General features: G+C 41.0%; 2 long non-coding RNA genes across 2 annotated transcripts; both read right to left on the reverse strand.

Annotated features, from left to right (window-relative positions):
* Window positions 1-4038: 4038 nt before the first annotated feature.
* Window positions 4039-4622, reverse strand: LOC138927684 (uncharacterized). Its single transcript, XR_011444138.1, has 3 exons — window positions 4540-4622; window positions 4328-4477; window positions 4039-4263 (listed from the first exon to the last, which is right to left on the reverse strand). It is a non-coding gene; the product is annotated as an uncharacterized lncRNA (long non-coding RNA).
* A 7471-nt stretch (window positions 4623-12093) lies between these two features.
* Window positions 12094-13100, reverse strand: LOC138927683 (uncharacterized). The gene is made up of 5 exons (XR_011444137.1): window positions 13038-13100; window positions 12850-12978; window positions 12602-12770; window positions 12310-12537; window positions 12094-12230 (listed from the first exon to the last, which is right to left on the reverse strand). It is a non-coding gene; the product is annotated as an uncharacterized lncRNA (long non-coding RNA).
* Window positions 13101-21174: the final 8074 nt, after the last annotated feature.

Here is a 21174-nt window from a genome sequence, read left to right on the forward strand (position 1 = left end):
GAATATTTGTATCATTGCATATAGTGCAGCTTATTGTAGTATCTCTCTCATTGGACATTCGTGCTACCAAGTTTTCTAGACTGCGTCTGACTGCCATTATTTATGTTTATATTTTATTTTTGCTTTGTTTATCTTAAATATGTTTGGTTAGTGATTTATTTTTCATTGTTGTTGGGGTTTTACTCCGAGACAAGCTAACTTAACTATTCAGCTAAGGTATCCCACATTCTCTTACTTTGGGTCTATTGCACTATTGTGGAAACTGTCAATGAAAAGAGAGTCTTGCCAAGAATGCTCAGCAAAAATAATCTCCAATTTTAATTGATTTCCGAAATTAATATTAGGAATTACATTCAGTTGGTGACGAACCGATTTAGACTCAGGACGAAAAATCCAAGACTGATATTGTAAAGCCTGATGGAATACAAGAAATACGATATATGTATTTAATAAACGTGAGTCTTGGCCACTAGATTGGCTATTACCAAACTGTGTCATCCAAAGATCTCCTGATTTAAATTGTGAACTTTTAGCTATAATGGATTTTCGGGAACGGATGAAATTGTGAGGGAAAATATCTACATATCGTTCTTCACGTATGGTCATTCTGTACTATATACCTTGTAACCACGTTTACCACGATTGCCCACGTTGGCTTCACGGTTGACTCCAACGTCGGCTCCACGGTTGGGCGCCATTTTATCTGTAACGTCCTGGTTCTGATCGGGAGCACGCACTGTCTGTTGCCGGCCTAGCTCAGGGCCAGAGGGAGGGTTCTTGTGCTTCCCCAAATCAGGGTTACCAAATAAAAGAAATCGACAGTGCTTAAGGGAAGGGAGTGGCCAAAGTGGTGGGGGAGAGAGAGAGAATGAGGATCTTAGCTTGGAGAACTCAGGTGTTATGGATCTCCTCTTTACCCGCCCTACCTTGTTGCACCATTATCATTGGGCAACCCATTTTACGTTAGCTTGTCTCTGGAAACCCCACGGAAATATTTAGACGCGATTCATTATAATTTCATTACTTCATTATATTCATTAGATATTTCAGTGTTTGGTACATTATTCCTACTACAACAGATTCTAATCCTAATCCAATATCATTATTCAAAGGGATTAACCTAACCTTAACATAAAATGATTTAGTTTGATTTAAATTTTATGATTTACTTAATTTATATTGATTGGAATTTAGAAAATTAAGGAAATTACTCTATGTTGCTCTACTTCATGATTTTACTTCATCCAAAATATTCATATACATATTTAGATCTCGTTTATATGTTATTCTGACACATATTTGTAGGTTGTTGCGGCTATGCCGTACTTACAGCTCGTCCCTCGAAGTCAGCAGGCCTGTCGACTTCCGATGCAGCTATGTATTTATATGTATTTTCTAAAGTTTACTTCATAATAGTGTAGATATTCATATATATATATAGATATTAAAGGATGTAGTAGGTAATTAATTTAACAAAAGCAAAAACTTTCAAAACTTATTAATTCTAGAAAATAACAATTGTTAACAATTATGATTCAAAATTCTTTAAAGTTTTACATTCCCTACAGTGGCATATCAGCTATGCATCTAAAACTGTGGGGGTTATATGGTATTTGTTTTTCTGTTAATTCTCTTGGGGAAATAACGGATGCAGCATGGTAGAAAACAGAACACAAATCCGCGAGAGCTACTTTTATACTAGGCGAGAGGAGAGGGGGTTGATTCCACGCCTCATGGAAACCTCGTGGTCCTTATGTAATGTTAGGGAACAGCGGGGGGGGTTTCATGACGATCCGTTACTGTTCCTCCAAAACGCTCCTCAATAGCTCTAAATCCTCATCTCGGATTCCTGCGTTTCTGGCTTATATATATTTTATATATGTGCTCGGCCGACATACCAGGCCACCATGGCTCTGCGAAATTTATGGCCATTAGAACTTCCCCAAGAATTGCAGTTTCTTTTTCTCACCTGATATTGGCCGACCCACAGGGAAAATTAAACAGCAACTCTCAATTGCACTTGAAACTCGCACTTGTTTGGTTGCAACTAGTTTCATAAATTCACTTTAATTCAAATATAAAGATTGCGGAACACGTGTAATTAGATATTTCCACGTGTTTTATTCTTAAAAAGGTGAAATCTTAGGTCAATCCGCTTGAGTCAAAGAACGATTTGAAAGTGAAACTGGGCTTATCTTTGCAACGAAAACGAACCTACTTGCACATGCCAGGGAGCTTTAACGGTTCTAAAAAAAAAAGCATAGGAAAGAAGGGGACGGCAAGTGTGCACTTTTGGAGACTACTGCAATCTGCACAATGGGACACATCTGAAATTGTTTGTCTTAAAATTTGCTCGTGAAAATCACCCTCACATGTTTAACTGCCAGGACTTTGAACGAGCCATTCCTTCTCATCAGTTTGGCTTTAGAAAACAACATAGCACTGAGCAGCAGTTATTACGAGTCACTTAACACATTCTATCTGCCTATGAGCAAAACTCCTTCTGCTCTGCTGTTTTCGTTGATGTGAGTGAGGCCTTTGATCGTGTCTGGCATTAGGGTCCCCTATTAAAATTAGTTAAGCTCCTTCCCTACTCACTTTATCGTGTTCTAGAAAGCTACTTAAGTAATCGGACATTTACTGTTAATGGAGTAAATGGAACATCATCCCGAATCGGAAATGTCAAAGCCGGCGCCCCACAGGGGAGTGTTTTGGGTCCCATTCTTTATTCGATCTTCACCTCAGATATGCCTATTCCTGAAATAATTAGCCGTAATGATGTCTATATTCCTGACCGACTTAGTAATATGCTATTATCTACGTATGCTGATGATACCATTATACTCTGTACTAGGGAAGAAGCTCATGATGCCATTCGTGCTAACGAATACTTCCTCAGACATGTCACTAAATGGGCCTCTGATTGGTGTATTACTCTTAATCCTTGCAAAACGGTCCATGTCCTATATACAAAGCGATCCATTTCCACCATTACTGGACCTAAATCACCTAAGATGAACGAAATACTTATAAAGAATGAACCCAAGCACCGATACCTTGGACTTATATTGGACAGAAAGCTTGTTCTTCACCACCATATCAAAATGCTCATAAATCGTACCCGCTCAGTTGCTTTTAGCCTTAACTGGATTATTGGGAATAAAAGTAGTCTTGCAGTTGAAAGTAAAATCTTACTTTACAAGCAAATTTTTGCCCCCATTTGGCAGTACGCCTTACCCATTTGGGGTGCTCTTATTTCTAACACTCAATTCCAGAAAATGGAGTCTGCACATAGTAAGCTATACCGGAAAATTTCTAAAGCTGGCCGATATGTCAGAAACCAAACTATACGCGACTTGTATAACATTAAATCTGTCAACGAAATCTACTCTGAATCCAGTGAAAGACTTGCTACCTCGCTGGTCTCACATTCAAATCCAGAAGCTAGGCGTATTCTATCTGAATTGTTTATTCCAGACAGACTTGAAAGGTCAAGATATAAAGAACAAGCTGAGAAACACTTTCTCCCACTCCGCCAGCTGCTCCTGCAACATCAACAACAATCCTCTGCTACTCCTGACTATCCAACGTTTAATACGTTTGGATAGTATAACGTATATCCTACTTTAATACGTTTTGAACAACAACAAACAGATATACAAAACAGGCTTAAAGAAAAATTAGCTACTGAAGCTCGTGAAGAGAGAGAACGCCTAGAACTTGAACGTGATCCTTTGCAGCGCCCCTCGATGTTTTGGGCAAACACTTTATCACGTAGACTCCGGTGTTTCTACGCGCTGGGAAACAGCGCAGAAAATTAAATACCAACCAGAATACATCCAACGTCTTATTATGACTCCACTTTCTCCGAGTGAGATTCCACCACCTACTCCTGAGCAGCAACTAGACGATAGGCTATCCAGATTGAAACTGCAAATTGAAAATGAATTAGACGAAGATCATGATTCTGTCCAGTCAAGAGAAGGTAGAATTACCTTACCAACCTTTGATACTATAAGTACTACTTTGTCCCACGTTCATTCAGTAACCTGCCTTTGGCCACGTTTTCCTGATGATCACATATTAGCTAATCCTGCCATAGCGGCTATCTGGGATACTAATTATCATGTATCCCGTACATCGTCACCAGATTTGGTGAACAGTCATGCCGGTGCATCATGATGCACTATGCCGGACATTATTGACCCTGGCTAATTGACATCACGTCCTGTTTTTAGCGCCATCCTTGCTGCTTTTATACCTCTACGGAAATAGGATTTTGAAAACAGATTAAACCCAGCATCCTGCTATTAATCTGCCCACTTACCTGCGATTAATCCATCCTGATGTCTGCTTTGCAGTCGGATCCCAAATGCATACTATTTTCTCAATCAGAAACAAATCGGAGATCACCTACTGCTCATATATCTGCCTTCCAACCTTGCTCGATGTTTTCTCTGCTGCTTATCCTACACAACTGATACAGAATTTTTTAATTTGGATTAAACTTATTATGCTGCTACCTATTTGTCTACATACCTGTGTTCAATCAAACTTATACTGCTCCTATGTATGTAACTGGTTCTGGAACATCTGCTGGATACTCAAACAGGAATAAAGCTGCAATTAGAAATGTTAAACGAAATCATTTTCATTAATCTACTCAAAACAAATCTGCTTACCTAGTGAAATTTTCAATCTTAATTGTTCTACTCCTGCTGAAATAATATGGCACTGCTAACTCAAAACCAAGTAACCAACGCTGTGTTTCTACTGAAAGTGGCTCAGTGATACTGATTTGTAGGACCATGGATTAATCAGATGCTGCCTGCTACTCCTTTATCTGCCTTCGCTGGCTCTGCTTGGCGTCCTCTTACTGCTTGTCCCCCATAACTGGAACAATAATTTAAATTTGAATTAAATTTGTCATACTATTACTATTGCACCCACATACCTGTAATAAATTCAACCCAGATGTCTGCTATGCAGTTGGTTCTGTTGCTTGTGCTGGATCTTTAAAACAGGAATAAAGCTACAATGAGAAATTTTGAATTAAATTATTTTTACTAATCCACTCCAAATAAATCTGCCCACCTGCTGAGGTTCTCCAATCTCAATTCCTGTGGCCACTGGTGTGAGGTTGATCTGCTAATACAAGCCTGGATCTGCGAGTTGCTTTATGAGTACCTCTCCACACCTTATAATGGAAATTAAATTCAGATTAATTTATCATACTGCTGCAAACTTGCGTACATACCTGTGGTTAATCCAACTTGAATTCTGCTCTACGTTTGATACCTGTACACATGCTGGATTAATAACGGTGTATAAATCTGAAATTAGAAATTTTACATCTAATTATTCCTGCTGCTTTACTCCAAATAAAATTGCCTATAGCTGTTAGCTGTTAGATTGAACTTATTTTGCCTCTACAAATTCTGCTACATACCATGTATTAATAGAAACTGATGTTTGCCCTGCGACTGCTCCTATACAAGCGCTGGTCTCTTGATTGGAAATGGATCTGCAATGAGAAAACTTATTGCTAAAATTGTAAACAACATGTGCTATTCAATTATTGTTTTTCTTGCATTGCACACTGCACTAATACTAACTTAGCTTTGCCAGTTATGCTTAAAGTCATTGGTTAGAGCGAGACCCATTTATATTCCTGGTCAGCCAATAACCAAAATAATAAGATCACTATAGCACTGAATTGCCGGGAAAGGCAGTATAACCATACCTTTCCTACTTATTTTACTCCTCAAATTCTCAGGCACCTGCTACCTCTGACTACTGATTAATATCCCAATTGGATATTGTTGGACCTACATCATTCCTGTCCAACTATGCCTGCGTACATCTGCGACTTCTGATTGCCAATCTCTCCAAACTTGGTGATCGGGCACTGTATTCCTAACTCTAGCAGTAGCCTCTAACCAGATACTTTGTCACTGGGCACCGGCCTTCCAATCCAACTTCATCCTCCCAGCGTTTGGATCTCTGATTTGGCCTTCAGGATTCCAGGTCGACGCTTGGACTCAACGTTCTTAGTAAATAATTATCCATATACTAAACCTGCATTATTTATAAAATACTTCAGTTATTCTGTTTACTTTTCTCTTTATTGATACTCCAAATCTTATATGTTAAAAACTGTTAGTATTTCAATTATTTCTATAAGCTTGTTATTAATTGCTGTATTAAAATGTATTAGTGTAAGTGATCACTGTATATTACGCAAATAAAAAGCTGTAACCACTCTGGTAGTGGCTATCAGTCCTAGTTGTGACCTCATCGAAGGCACGCCCTGAAAGAAAAAAGATAAGAAAATGAAAAAGAAAAAAACTGAAAAAGAAAAAAAAGTTACTCCTAAATTATAAATATACATGTTGTGGCAAGTGTATTAACTTAATTCTATGAATAGTGTGCGTGCTTTATTTTAATAGTTCACAACCAATTTTTAATTTTTTAAAATCTGTTCGACTTGTCATTTTAATTTTGCGCATACTATTACAAGCATATGTTTCGTGTATGTGGCTGAATACACGTAGGCAGACTCCTTCATACATCTATTACACGTACATTGTTTTTTCTGTTACAATTGTAATTTTATCTGTATTGACGTTGTGCAAATCTCACCATTGTGCTAATACATATAACTGCACGAACTCAACAAACTGCACCAATACTTTTTACTACTCCATTACATCTACTGATCCACTGCAATAACTCCATCATACTCCTCCATACATAGTCGTATTTTACGTGACTGAGTTTTACACGTGGTAGGATGGAACCCATCACCTCTAATCCCAGCAACAGCAACAACATGGATCTTAGTCTGGAGGTAGAGGAAGTCAATCTAAATGAAAACGTAGATGCACTACCTCTATCCATCGTCAGCTCTGCTAGTTCCTTCGAAAAAAGTGTCTCTACATCACCTAGGCTCTCCTGGCTCTCCTCAGGCTCTGACCCGGCTCCAAGTGACTGCACAGCCATCAATAAACCTACCTCTGCGAATCAGGAAAGTGTCACTGCGATGGAGACTTCAGACGTTGTCCACATGGAATGTAGCACTGACCCGTTATCCACCTCCACTCCGAAAATTTCTCGGGAGCTTTCTTTGCTCATTGGTAAACCAGGACCAATGTGTAGTAAGAGGAAGAAACCATTCCCTCTATCCTTATCTCTACGCAAGCGCTCCAAGCGTGGTTCTGCTAGCCATAACACTAGTCCCTCTAAGAGTGCTTCCAAAGTCCAGATCCTCAGTGATATTCTTTTACCAAAATTTAATTCAAATGTTGCTAACATTCCCTCCACGAGTAAAAACTCAACTAAGGATCCCAATCTTCCCATCAATCATAGGTCTGAGGATAAAGTTCCGGATAATTTTCTTCAAGATGGTCCCTCTACCAGCAAGGATGCTGCGATTCTGCTCAGACTGGCTTCTCTTCGTAATCCAGAGGATAAAATTCCGGCTATTTTCCTTCATAATGTGACTATCATCCAACCCCTCCTTGATTCTCTTAACTCCATTCCAAGAGTTTTGGAAAAAAACTTCACCACTACAGCACTAAATGGAAACTGTATCAAAATAACCTGCAGCAACTCCACCACCTACCAATTAATCATGAACAAATTAGAGACTGATAACAAGCAAACTCATACTCACCAACCTCGTTCTGATCGAGGGTATAGGTAAATTATTCGTCGACTCCACCATTCTACACCTTATGATCAGATCCGCAAACTCCTTAGCAACTTGGGCTTCACTGTCCGCTATAAAAATAATATCAAGCACCGCCGTAGTCACAAGCCGCTGGATTTGTATGAGGTTGAACTGGCACCTTCTTTGGATAACTCTAATGATAGGATCCTCTCCGTTACTATGCTGGGTAATCAGAGGGTTACAGTAGAGCGGCAATTAAGGAGAATGGAGCCGGCTCAGTGCCACAGATGCCAACGCTTTGGACACACAAAGAACTTCTGCCGCCGGGACTTTGTCTGTCTTAAGTGTGCTGGTAGCCACCCTTCCACGGACTGTGCAAACACTAGAATCGCCAATCCAAAGTGTGCCAATTGTGGTCTGGGAAGAATTCAAAACCCGTCCCCAACCCACCTACTACGACAGTCATCAGCAACAGTACAAGCAGCTACCTCAAAATACATCCTTACAACAGCAGGATTTCATCCTTGAAGGTTTCAGGGATCAACTGCGGTCTCCTAGTGGTCGTAGAGCAACTATAATGTCTGACGTTCAGCCCCATCATAACAAAGCTAACACTCCTTCGTCAAATCCTAAATTAGCCAAAAGGAATCCGTTTAGTAACTCTTCCCATACGCCTCCTCAAAATCTTCTATCGCGTAATCCAGCTGAAAATCATTTAAAGAAACTTCAACAGCAACTTAGGAATGAGCAGCAACTTATGAATGAGCAGCGACTTGAAAATGACAAACATGTCTCAAACATAAATGTTGTCATGCATTTCAGCGCAATCACCAGTCAATCACACCAGCACGAGAGAACCCGTTACCCGAAACAAAATGCAGCATCCTCACACAACCCCCAATCTGCACCAATTGGCTTGCCTCAAAGAACCTGGTCTGCTCCCTCATCAACTAATGGCGACCTCCTGCTAATGATGCAACAGAGTGTGTCCTCTGTAAGTGACCTAAGTATAAAACTTGATTCCCTCATTTCTCTCATACACGCAATTGTTGCTGACCCCAAGACGCTAACTAATACTGGCAGTGGCCCCACAAAAATCTAACTGCTCATTACTAGATACCTTCTCAAAAAATGACATTGCTCCATTATAAGGAGTGAACCTTAATGCCTATCCTGAAAACTGTGGAGTTCTATTAGCCAATCCAATGATTTACCTATCAACACAACCCCCAGTATTTTGTAGACCTAACTACAATACAGTTAAATGGCAATATGAAAGTTCTTTGGAAATTAAACCATCTACGTCATGATGATCTTTTAATTGTTCATTTAAATTATAGCATAAATTTTTATTCTGCCAATCTTAAAGGAAATAACACTAGAAAGGAATCAATATAAAAGCTTGCAACACAAATATTTTATATTATCCATATGCATGCATTTCTTTATCACAAAAACTACAAATCTATTGCTTGCTCTCCTTCTGTGCTTCTTTTCCTCCGTATGCAACTCCCACACACATAGAACAAACTGTTATACGCACATACTCTCTTAAAGTTGCTCTGCGCTGTCGCCTTATTCTAATGCGTAGTTTTCGTTTCATTGTGCTGCACCATTTTTTCAGACATTGCGATTCTGTTTCTCACTCTTTCACAAGCCTTAACTGCGATCGGTCGTATTTGACAAACACACTAAGGAAAAGAAAATAAAAAACTGTACCATGGCTGCTTCATCGAATAAAGTGGTTGACATCCCCCCAATAATTGTTTTGGATGTCTCGTCAGTATTCAACTTTAAAGGATTCCTTAGCTCCTGCTCCTCGAAGATTATCGACTATGAGGTTACCCGTCTGGATGAGGGCAGAGTTAAGGTGACCTGCTTCACCAAGGAAGATCACTCCCTCATCCTCTCGAACTTGTATGGATCAGGATATCGGGCCCACTCAATTATGCGACATTTAAATGACTATCGTCGCTTTACTATTCGAGGTCTTCATCACTCAATTCCTATCTCAAGTATTCGTGCGGAATTTGAGTTTTTAAACTTCACATTATGCCATATCCGAAACCTGAAGTTTTATCGTAGCCATGAGCCAATGAACCTTTTTGAGATTGCTGTAGCACCGTTCGACCTGGAACGTGTTGACGAATTCCTTGCTATCAAGAAGCTCGGCAACAGGCCTGTTACCATCGAGCGTCAAAGGCAATCGGAAGAGCCTACAATGTGTCAGCGGTGCCAGCGTTACGGGCACACTAAAAACTACTGCCGCCGCGATCCCGTCTGTGTAATCTGTGCTGGCCCGCATCACAAGGCCGTCTGCCCACTTCCATGGTCTTCCCCACCTAAGTGCGCCAACTGTGGTGGCAAACATGTTGCCACTTACAAAGGCTGTGTTAAGTTCATGGAAGCAAAGGAAAGTCTTTCTCTAGGACCAACTAACTCCTCGGCTCAGCGTCATCTTTCCACCTCGCCATCTCAGCAGTGTATATCTCCTCCAATGACTTCCCATCGTGCGCTCAATCTACTTAAACCGCTTCCTTCACCTACTAAGCATGATCCGCACCACTCCAAGCCACCTCGCCGAGCTCCATCGCCAGCTCGGGATGACTTGAGCAACTCCAGCGGCGATTCTTGCACAACTAATCGACCATCTCGGCCACTGTTGTGCCGTGCATCTCGCCGTGTACTCTCTCCGTCTCGGCGCCATCGCCCCAGCCTGATTCCTTAACGTTCTCAATCCCCGCCAACCACATCCCGCCGTGCTCGGCAACTGAAGCCATCTACTCAGCTTAACTCCAAGGCACCTCGTGTGTCCTTTTTGTTAACCCATGGTGACCACAGCAGATCCAGCAGCGACTCTGAACCATCCTATCTAAATTCTCAACCACCAAAAACTTCATCTAACCGAAAGCACTCCTTACTCCGCCGTCGCCACCACAGCGCGTCCTCTCGGCGTTCAGGACTACCGATCCAGGGCTATTCAAGCGACTCCAGTTATGACTGTGGTCCACCTATGCGTCGTTCTCCTCCAGAAAAACCCCATTGTGCGCCTGAGCAGCGGGAATCACGTTACAGGATGCCCTCTCCCATCGCTTTGGAAAGGCCAGGAATGCCATCTCAGTGGCTGTCCTCGTCGGACCAACCTGGCCACAGTTGTTCCCCTGGAAGTGACTTGGATTCCCTCTCCGGAGAGCCCCCTATGGAAGGCTCACCTCGTGAGGATCTACTCAAGGCTGTCCTTCGCAGCTGCCGCACCGTTGATGGACTGTCCAAAAAGTTGGACTCAATAACCAAACTGGTTGAATTTTTCACATCTGATCGATGATTTATTTCATTTTATTAACACAAAATTACTTAAACTACTTAAATATAATTCATTAAAACTAAAATTGGTTTTCTTAATTCTGGAAAAAATAAAATTCTGGTTTTTTAATTCTATTTTTATGCTGCTGTTCCTGATCCTTTTTACTCGCCCTCTCCAGGCATGATCGGAGTTAATTTCGTCGCTAATCCGTCTTAACAGATATAGGATTCTATAAACTGGTTAATTCCTACAATCTGCTGCTAATTTATTTACGTTCCTGTAATTAATCCATCCTAAAATCTTTGCTGCAGCGGGATAACACATGTCTGCCCCTCAATTGGGAGTTAATCTATGATGGAAAATAAAATTATTGCTTCTGCCTTACTCCAAATCAACTTCTCTTACTTACTGGCATCATTCAATCCAACAGCTGTTCATCTGACGGAATCCTGACCAACTGCTAAGCACCCACTTGAGTAACGTAACGTTGTAGTATCCTTGGATAAATTGACTGCTTTTTCTAGCCAATCTGTCAGTCTTAGGAATTCGTTTGCAGCTCCTATATTTGCTCTCTTCAGCCTGTTTAGCGTATTTCGCTGCTCCTATTCCTCCATAACTGAATCAGGAATTTAAAACTAGATTGATTCTGTAATGTAGCAGCATACGGATGTAAATAGGCTTAAAGGAAATTAGCTACTGAAGCTTGTGAAGAGATTGAATGCCTAAAGCTTAAACGGCAATTGAAAACGAATTTGATTAAGACCATGATTTTGTTCCGTCAATGCAGAATTACCTTGCCAACCACAAATACTTTAATGTACTACTTTGTCCCAGGTTCCTTCAGCAATCTGCCCTTGGCCGCGACTACCTGACTATCATATATTAACTTATCCTGTCATAACGGCTATTTGGAATACTAATTATTACGCATCCTGTACATCGCCACCAGACTTGGAGAATAGTCGTTTCACTATGCCATTCATTATCGACCCTGGTTAATTTACATCACGCTCTGTTTTTAGCGTCATCCTTGCTGCTAATATACCGATATGGAAATAGGATTTTGAAAACAGATTAAACTCAGCATACTGCTATTAATTTGTCTACATACTTGCGATTGATCCGTCCTGATGTCTGCCTTCGCGGCTGGATCCCAAATACATGCTGGTTTCTTGACCGGTGGTGGAAGCGGAGATTGCCTGCTGCTCCTAAATTTGCCCTCCAACCTTGCTCGTCGTCTCCTTGCTGCTTATTCTGCACAACTCATACAGAAATTTTAAATTTGGATTAAACTTACCATTACCATTAATCTACTTAAAATGAATCTGTCTACCTAGTGAAGCTTTCCAGTCTCTATGGTTCTATACCTGCTGATATTATATGGCGCTGTTAATTTGGGACCTGTTAATAAGTGCTGTGTGTCTACTGAGCGCGGTGCAATGATATCCGTGCATCGTCGCTGGACCTGGAGAATGGTTGTCCCACTGTGCCACGCATTTTTGACCTTGGCTAGTTAGCGTCGCGCTCTGCTTTTGGCATCATCCTTGCTGCTAATATACCTCTGCGGAAATAGGATTTTGGAAACAAATTAAACTCAGCATACTTCTATTCATTTGTCTATATACTTGCGATTAATCCATCCCGGTGTCTGCCTTGCAGTTGGAATTCAATCACATACTAGTTCCCTGGCTCAGAACGTGGCTCAGTGATACTGATTTGTAGGATCATGGGTTAATCAGATGCTGCCTGCTACTTCTTTATCTGCCTTCGCTGGCTTTGCTTGGCATCCTCTTGCTGCTTGATGGGGGACAAGTGGAACAATAATTTAAACTTGGATTAATCTTATCATACTATTACTTTTGCATCCACATACCTGTAGTAAATTCAACCTGGATGTCTGCTATGCAGTTGGCTCTGCTGCCTGTGCTGGACTCTCAAACAGGAATAAAGCTACAATGAATCTGCTCCAAATAAATCTGCCCACCTACTGTAACTTTCTAATCTGCTAATACAAGCCTGGATCTATTAATTCATCATACTGCTGTAAACTTATGTACATACCTGTGTTTAATCCAACTTAAACTCTGCTTGACGGCCAACACCTGTACACATATTGGATTCTTTGGTGTATAGATCTGCAATAAGAAATTTTGCATCTAATAATTCCTGCTTTTTTACTCCAAATATAATTGCCTGTTACTACTATTAACTGTCAGAATGAACTTGTTTTGTTTCTACAAATTTTGCCACATACCTTGGATTAATAAAGGCTGATATTTGCCCTGATACTACATCCTATGCATCCTAGGCGCTGATTTCTTGATTGGGAATGGATTTGCAACGAGAAAACTTATTGCTAAAATTGTAAACAACATGTACTACTCAATTATTGTTTTTCTTGCATTGCACACTGCACTAATACTAACTTAGCTTTGCCAGTTATGCTTAAAGTCATTGGTTAGAGCGAGACCCATGTATATTCCTCACATGCCCTCCTACCCTACACTCTGACGCTCAGTTTCTTTATGTTGCTATCACACAGCAACCCTGTCTCTGAAACATTTGTTTCTACACTACCTAGCAACTTGTTGCTATACATGTTGTTTAACTAAACGAAGCTCTACCTTAAATAAACAAATGTATCTGACCCTTGACTGGTCAGCCAATTTACTAAAATTATAAGATTACTATGGCACTGATTTGCCGGGAAAGGCAGTATAACCATACCTTTCCTACTAATTTACTCCTCAAAATTCTCAGGCACCTGCTACCCCTGACTGCTGATTGATATTGCAGTTGGCTATTGTTAAATCTACATCATTCCTTCCCATCTACACCTGCGTATATCTGTGACTCCTGATTACCAATTTCCCTAAACTTGGGGATCGGGCACTGTATTCCTAGCTCTGGTAGCAGCCTCCAACCAGCTACCCTGCCACTGGGCACCGGCTTTCCAATCCAGCTTCATCTTCCCAGCGTTTGGATCTCTGGCTTGGCCACCAAGACTTCAGGTCGATGCTTGGACCCTACGATCGAATTTTATCTTTATCTAAGTGAATTCAAAACTCTATTATACTCATTGTCTACTACCTAATTCTGTTGCATCTATTATTTAATTGCTCCAAATTATATCCTACTACTCTTAACCTGCATCATTCCTCACCAACTGCACCTGTTTACATCTGTGACTCCTGAACTCCTAACTTTTGCGGTAGCCTCCAATCAACTACTCTGCCATTGAGTACCAGCTTTCCAATTCGCTCTCCATTTACCCAGCGTTCTGACCACTGATTTGGCCTTCAGGATTCCAGGTCGACGCTTGGACTCAACGTTCTTAGTAAATAATTATCCTTATACTAAATCTGCATTATTCATAAAATACTTCAGTTATTCTGTTTACTTTTCTCTTTATTGATACTCCAAATCTTAAGCATAGTATTGAGTTGACGAAAATCCGCTGTTGAAATTCTGATAGCGATTTTGCACTTTATTCGGCTGCCGAGGTAGTGTGACCAAAAAAATGAAGAAATAAGGTAATACTGAACAGCTGTTGTTTGTAAACAAAAAACAAATAAGCAAAAATGAATTCAAAACGATTGGATGTTGGTGTTTTGTTTATGTATTTCGCCGCTAAGGAGCTGATTAAGAAAAAGAAAACTGGGTCAAAATCAAAATCAAAATCAATCACAAATCATTTCAATGCCATTTTATGGAATTAAAATGCCCCTTGTGGGTCAAATCTCATATTATGGGCTTCGTCTTGACCGCACTAATTAATTTCAACTTATCCTCGCGCGCCGAAAATTTTTCGGGCCGACTATTTTTTTGTTTGGTCAATTGACCCTCCATGTCACACCTATAAAAATAAATTCAAATATTTCTCTCGGGGAGCAGCTGTTTATTTTTTTTGATCCGGCAACACGATTAAAATCGAATTCAATTATTCCTATAAGCTTGTTATTAATTGCTTCTTATGATATCTAATATTTGTATAAAATGTATTAGTGTAAGTGACCACTGTATATTACGCAAATAAAAAGCTGTAACCACTCTGGTAGTGGCTATCAGTCCTAGATGTGACCTCATCGAAGGCACGCCCTGAAATAAAATCTCATCCCATGACGCTGACTCCGAGGACCTGAAACTAAAATAGGAATATTGAAATAGGATTATTGAAATTTATTATCTGTGATATACCTCCCTAAAGAGAAAGATGCCAGGGAAGCCATTCACTTCCACTGATGGCTCCAGAAGACGACGAATTACTTGTTAAATGTTATTTTTGTTGAAATATTGTCCAATTTTGTCATTGTTTACATTTCTTGTTCTTCCCTTACCGATGAGTGATGCCATCCTGCCCGCGGACCAGGGCTGACAACTAGTGCTGCCAACTTGCCCACGGACCAGGGCTGACCACGAACGCTTCCACCCCGTGCCCGCCATATTTGAATGATGACCAGACGAATTAAGGAGAAAGTGCCCTCTCGCCTGGAGGCCGCCATTTCACTGGAAAGTCTCCCAGAGAAAAAGTTGCCCTTCGGGTAATTTTCTGGCGGCTTTCCAGGTTTCCCTCACACACACCTCGATTGGCCCTGGAGCGAGCCGCACGAGCTCAAAATCTAGTCTCAAAATCTTGCCACTATTAAACTTTTCCAAAAAACTGTTGTTAAATAAATAAGAACTAAGCACAAAAAAACCAAAGCAATCTAAATAAAATAAAAAAAAACAAATTAAAAAAAATCCGAGCATCCTAGTCGGCAATGAAGGGACGACCCTCCAATGTTTCGTGCCGCTACTGGAACGCACCCGCCAATCACCTGCCAGCGCCTTCCGTAGTGCGTCATGGCCCCCTGGTGGCATCGCGCGTTCCTGAAATAATAGATGTCGCCTCCCGTGTGCCTTGGCAGCCGTTGAACGCGGTCCCCAGTGCCCTTCTGGCACTATAATCGTCCAGTGTCCTGTTGTGTCCCAGCAACAGCTCCGTTCCGGCTTTTTCATCGTTGGATTAAGTTAAACATAATTAATTTTTGTATTTGTTTTTTTTTATTTGCCATGTTTAACTAGGATCATTGTAAACGTCAGCCACTTAAAATAACGTAGAGTAACGTAATTGATTTCCATGTAAATTTATATAATTAATATCCTTTAAGTCTAATTTCTAACGTTGTAAGTTTTCACCCGCCTTCCGAGACAGCCCAAAAATGTTGCCGAATAATCATGGTAATGGGACGCTGATCTTTGGATGTGTGGAGTGTTGGCATGCGCGTATTTTGACATCTGAAAGGACAATCTTGTATTATTGATTTTGATATTTTTGTAAAAAACAATATCCCACTAAGAAATATTGTAAAGTAGCATAGTGGTTGATGTCGCTGGAATGGAACCTCAGAGCTGCTGCGCAGCATTTAGTTTGATTTTGTATTAGGATCTGGCTTCTGCCCATCTTGGCTGTCCTTGCCATCTTGGCCATTTGCTAGTTCCTGCGAGTCCTCCCTACTGAGCCATTAGTTGTTTGTTGGCGCTCGGTTGGGTCGGTCGCTCGCTCTCTCGTCTCGCAAAGTAACGTAAAGTCGGCCATAGTGGCAGTAGAGTAACAAAGTCAGTAGAGTAGCAATAAAAAATAAATAATAAAAAAAATAATAAAGGAAATTAAAAAGTAAAAAAAAAAAAAAAAAGCACATTTTCCTTGTACATAAGCGAGCAGACTGGAAAAGTACAGTTACAGTGAAAAAATTGGTGGGAGCGGACGTGCCGTGAACATCGTGCGCTTCTCGACTCGATTCCTGCTGCCTCTGGCCGGTTGCCTACTATTACTTAGTGTTTTTGGGCCATTGGAACACCCAGGATCGTCGAGACTGTGGATTTACACCCGGATTTTTGGACCTTTGGGAGCTGTTCAATCCGCGTGTGTGCACACCACCATCCGCCATCTTTTTCACCGGATCAAATTGGGCATATATGGTGCATATGTATTATCATTCCTGAACCGCCACTGTGTACCTGAGTCAGTCCCGGTTATAAACAGAAAGTCGCAATTAAAATTAGCCAGTTTAAAGTCGCAAACTGCTAATTTAAATATTTGAAGTGCCCCTGGAAATTTTTGATTGAATCTATATGTACATATGTAGCCAGATTTATGTGCATAATAATACGGTTCTCTGATCTGCCACGAGTGACTTAAATAGTGCCATTAATTTACTTAAATATTGCCAAGTGGATATACAACAAATTTTGCGGCAAATTATACTTCAAAATAAGTGTGTGATTTTAAATGTATTTTATATGTACATGACCACTTATATGTGTGTGCCTGTCTATAACGGATCTTGACCAGCAACGAGCAAAATACGTTGGTGCTTTTAATTAATTGGAAAAATAGTAAACAAGGTCTGCTAGCACTATAAAGCGCCTTTTTACTACCGACACTTGACCAATCCACCTAATAAATTTTGGATTATACCAAATTAAAAGCAAATTATATGTACATGTCATAACTGTTCCTGTCCCGCAACGTGTACCTGACTACATACATACACACAAATATATGTATGCACACAACCAACTGTTGCTGATGTTTCCTGTAAATCTGTGATTGGAAACCCACCGTAAGGAGAAGGATCCGCCATTTTACTACCTGGAAGGAGAACCTGGAAACGAGGAACTGGATCTTCAAGGCTAACGGCGACTGCAACTGGAATTTAAGAGAGATAACTGCAATTGGAAAATAAGTGAGTTTACAGTGGCTGCCAATTTTTGCACCATGGCTGGAAAAGAGAATAAGAGAAGTGAATTAACACCGTTTGAGATTTTCTCTTTGAGTGGCAACTCTTACTCCAACTCATCATCAAGAGAGTTTGCCATTAATTCACTCTCTCGCTCTTCCATTAACTCTGAGGTCTTCAGATTTGGCCTCACTCAAGCCAATGCAGTCTCTTCAAAACTCTCTTTAGTCAACTCTACGGATCCGAGGGACTACTCCACTGAAATGCGAGCTTCTCTTCCATTGGCTCCCACACTGCCATGAAAATCACTACAAATGCTAAGAGTAATAAAGTTTTTGTTTTTCATGGTGCCGACGACAAACCGACTAAGCTGGCCCCTGTTAATGCTGCCAATAAATTAACGGAGCCCAGCCCCCCCATCGTGGCCACTAATCTGCCCGGAACTGGAACCAGCAATACCGCCATCATCTCTACTGACAAGGGCAAAGTGGCTGATCAACAAATGGCCGCTTTTAATACTGCTAATATTGCTGGTAGCAATACTAAGCGCCAACTCTTTTCGTCATCGGCCCTCATCTCCAGCGCCCCCAAGAGAGCCATCCCAAGCGAAAATCAGGCTCTGCAAAATCTATTTGACAGCCTAAATTCAGTTAAACAGGCCTGCAGCTGTCTCAGGGCAATCAAAGAGAGGCGGACAAATAAGGGATTGTCCCCTTCTTCAAATCTGGCACCTGTTGTTGTGGACGGCAACATTATTAAGGATACTGCCCCGTTGCTGTTGGTGAACGAGCCTGCCCCACCTGCGCCCTGCTCTCAGGATCTGGACCCTATGGATCTGGACCCCCCCAATAGGACCACTCAGGCTGTTCAACCGTTGCCTGTGCGCGCTGTCATCACTCCTAGACGTGCAGTTAAATTCAGTGATGCTGATTTCCCGGCTCTTCCTACACCAGCCAAGGCCCCAGTATTCAGTAGCAACTGTGCGCCAAAACTGGTTGAAGAACGCAAAAGGGTGATGACCCAATTTACCCAAAACAACGCATCAGGATCCAATACACCTAAGTAGGATGCCCCAGCCAGAACTGTTCCTGCTGTTCCTGTTCAGCCAAGTAAGCCTACTGTGCCTTCTCCGCCACCGTATCCCTGCAGCCCTCTAACCCAATGCCAACGATGCCAATCCTTTGGACACTAGAGTGAGACCTGCAGAAGAGCATTTGCCTGCAAGCTATGTGCGGGCCCACATCCATCGACTGACTGCAGGAAAACATGGACTGATCCTGTAAAATGCTGCCATTGTGATGGGCAGCATACCAGTACCTACCGTGGATGCCCAACCTTTAAATCACTGAAGCTCAGGGCCTTCAACAATCATGCTGCATCATGTTTACAGAGGCAAGTTACTTCAATTAAAAAAAAAAACAAAAATTAAAATGAGTTATATAAATTAAGAGCCCTTTGCTATGCATTGTTGCATTTTCAAAAAGTTTAAATTTTCTAATTTTCAGATTGCTAAAGCAACATTCAATTAAATCAAAGCTCTGAAAACCTTTCTGATTAAGCTGCTGACAAAGAGCTAAAATGAAGATGAAGCAGCCTAAACTAAGTAGAAATCGACAGGAGCAGAGGGCGTTGAGTGATTATCATTAGCCGCCAGAGTAGTTGCCATTTAACACGCACAACGAGCAGCAGCGGCAGCAACAGCAACAACATCCACAATATCAGCAGCAGTTGCAACAATGTTTGAGTAATTGTTTGCCGTTGCAGCAGCAGCAGCAGATGCATCAACAGCGAAAGCATCAGCAGCAACTGCATCAGCAGCAACTCTTTCTGCCACATCGACCCTTTCAGGTCCTGTCGCTTCGACGCTGGCTGCACACGTAACTGAACGGTGGCAACAACTGCAGCAGTAATTGCAACAAACAATTAGCGTCACTTGGATTTATGTTTACGAGCGGCTGCCTCGACATTTTCAGCCACAATGACAGTGCAGCGTCCCCGCTTGCTATCCCCTTTATGGTTGTCATCGGGGAAAAGTTGATCAATCAGGGCGTATAATTTATTTACGATTTCGACGGCAAAAGAAAACTAAGAGCACCGATTAACTGCCGACTTTTCTCCGATGGAAACAAAAATCGCGGTATGATTTATCGTCGCCCTTCGCTGGTAACTGCATGTGGCTGCAGCATGTAAATGACACCATTAATAGGCGGAGGCGTGGTAAGGTGGTGCTCGCCTGTCGTCAGGCTGCCCTCAGCATTAGTTTAAGGCTAGATAGGCGGGCAATACCATCCGACATCTAGACAAGCACGCGGCCCGGTCCAAGGGCCTTGCCCAAGGAAGCTTCTAACACTTTCACTCAACATGCTTTGCAACCGTACATTGGCTTTGGCCAACTCGTTAACCCCACAAGATATGTAAACTCACGCGATCCGTACTACGATTGAAAATAAAAAATTTAAATTTATACCAATCCGAATAACGATTGAAAATTTAAATAAAATTTTGATTTATACCGATCTGAACTACGATTGAAAATTTAAATAAAATTTTGATTTATACCGATACAAACAACGATTGAAAATTTAAATAAAATTTAAATTTGTACCGATCCGAACTACGATTGAAATTTTAAATTAAATTTAGATTTATACCGATTTTTTTTTAGAAGCAAATATTTTTCCCTGCTTTACTGAATTTAATTTATTAATTTATAAAGAAAGGAATATTTTTTGGGGGAATTTATTTTTCATACTCACCAGTCGTTGATTTTTATTATTTTTATATATAAAACTTGTCACTGTAATTTAAATATTTTTACAAATACAAATAATACAAATAATACAAATTCCGCCTTATATAGGCAGGAATTGGACCTCACAGCCTACTACAAACTAAATTTTTCCCCAAAAAACCAAAAATTGAATATTGACAGATTTGATAGAAAAATGCCAGCCTGTTGGTTTTTTGGAAAACCTGGTCCTGCTCTTTTAAACTTAAGAGTGCTCATGTCTGCGATGGCATGTTTAGTTTCCTCCTAGGCGGCATAAATTATGCGAAACCATTTTTATTCCCTCTACTGCTCGTAGTGGAAACTCTTTGCGGCTTATTAAAATTTCTAGCTAGCGGGCCAACAAACCGATATCTTTTGGTAGCTAAGGGAGGCAATTCATTGGACATGTGTGAGGTTTTCTATTATCTGTAAAATGTTATGATTTATTATGTGTGGGTTCGAGTTGATGTTGCGGCCATAAATTGCGACGCTTTGGAGCCTTTGCCATGGGCCTAACTTTGGCTATGTTTATGCCCTTGCGTTCGCCTGGGCCTTTGCCTCTCATCTTTGGTATGTGCCTTTGCCAGGAGAAGGCAATACTAATTACTTTTTTTTTGTCCTCCGAAGTAAGTAGCTCTCTCCCAGTTTGCCACAAAGTGTACCTTTCCTGCACATTGGCATGTCCTACTTTAGGGCCCCATCCGCC

The sequence above is a fragment of the Drosophila bipectinata genome, unplaced genomic scaffold (genome assembly GCF_030179905.1).
Source record: "Drosophila bipectinata strain 14024-0381.07 unplaced genomic scaffold, DbipHiC1v2 scaffold_53, whole genome shotgun sequence".
Lineage (NCBI taxonomy): Eukaryota > Metazoa > Arthropoda > Insecta > Diptera > Drosophilidae > Drosophila > Drosophila bipectinata.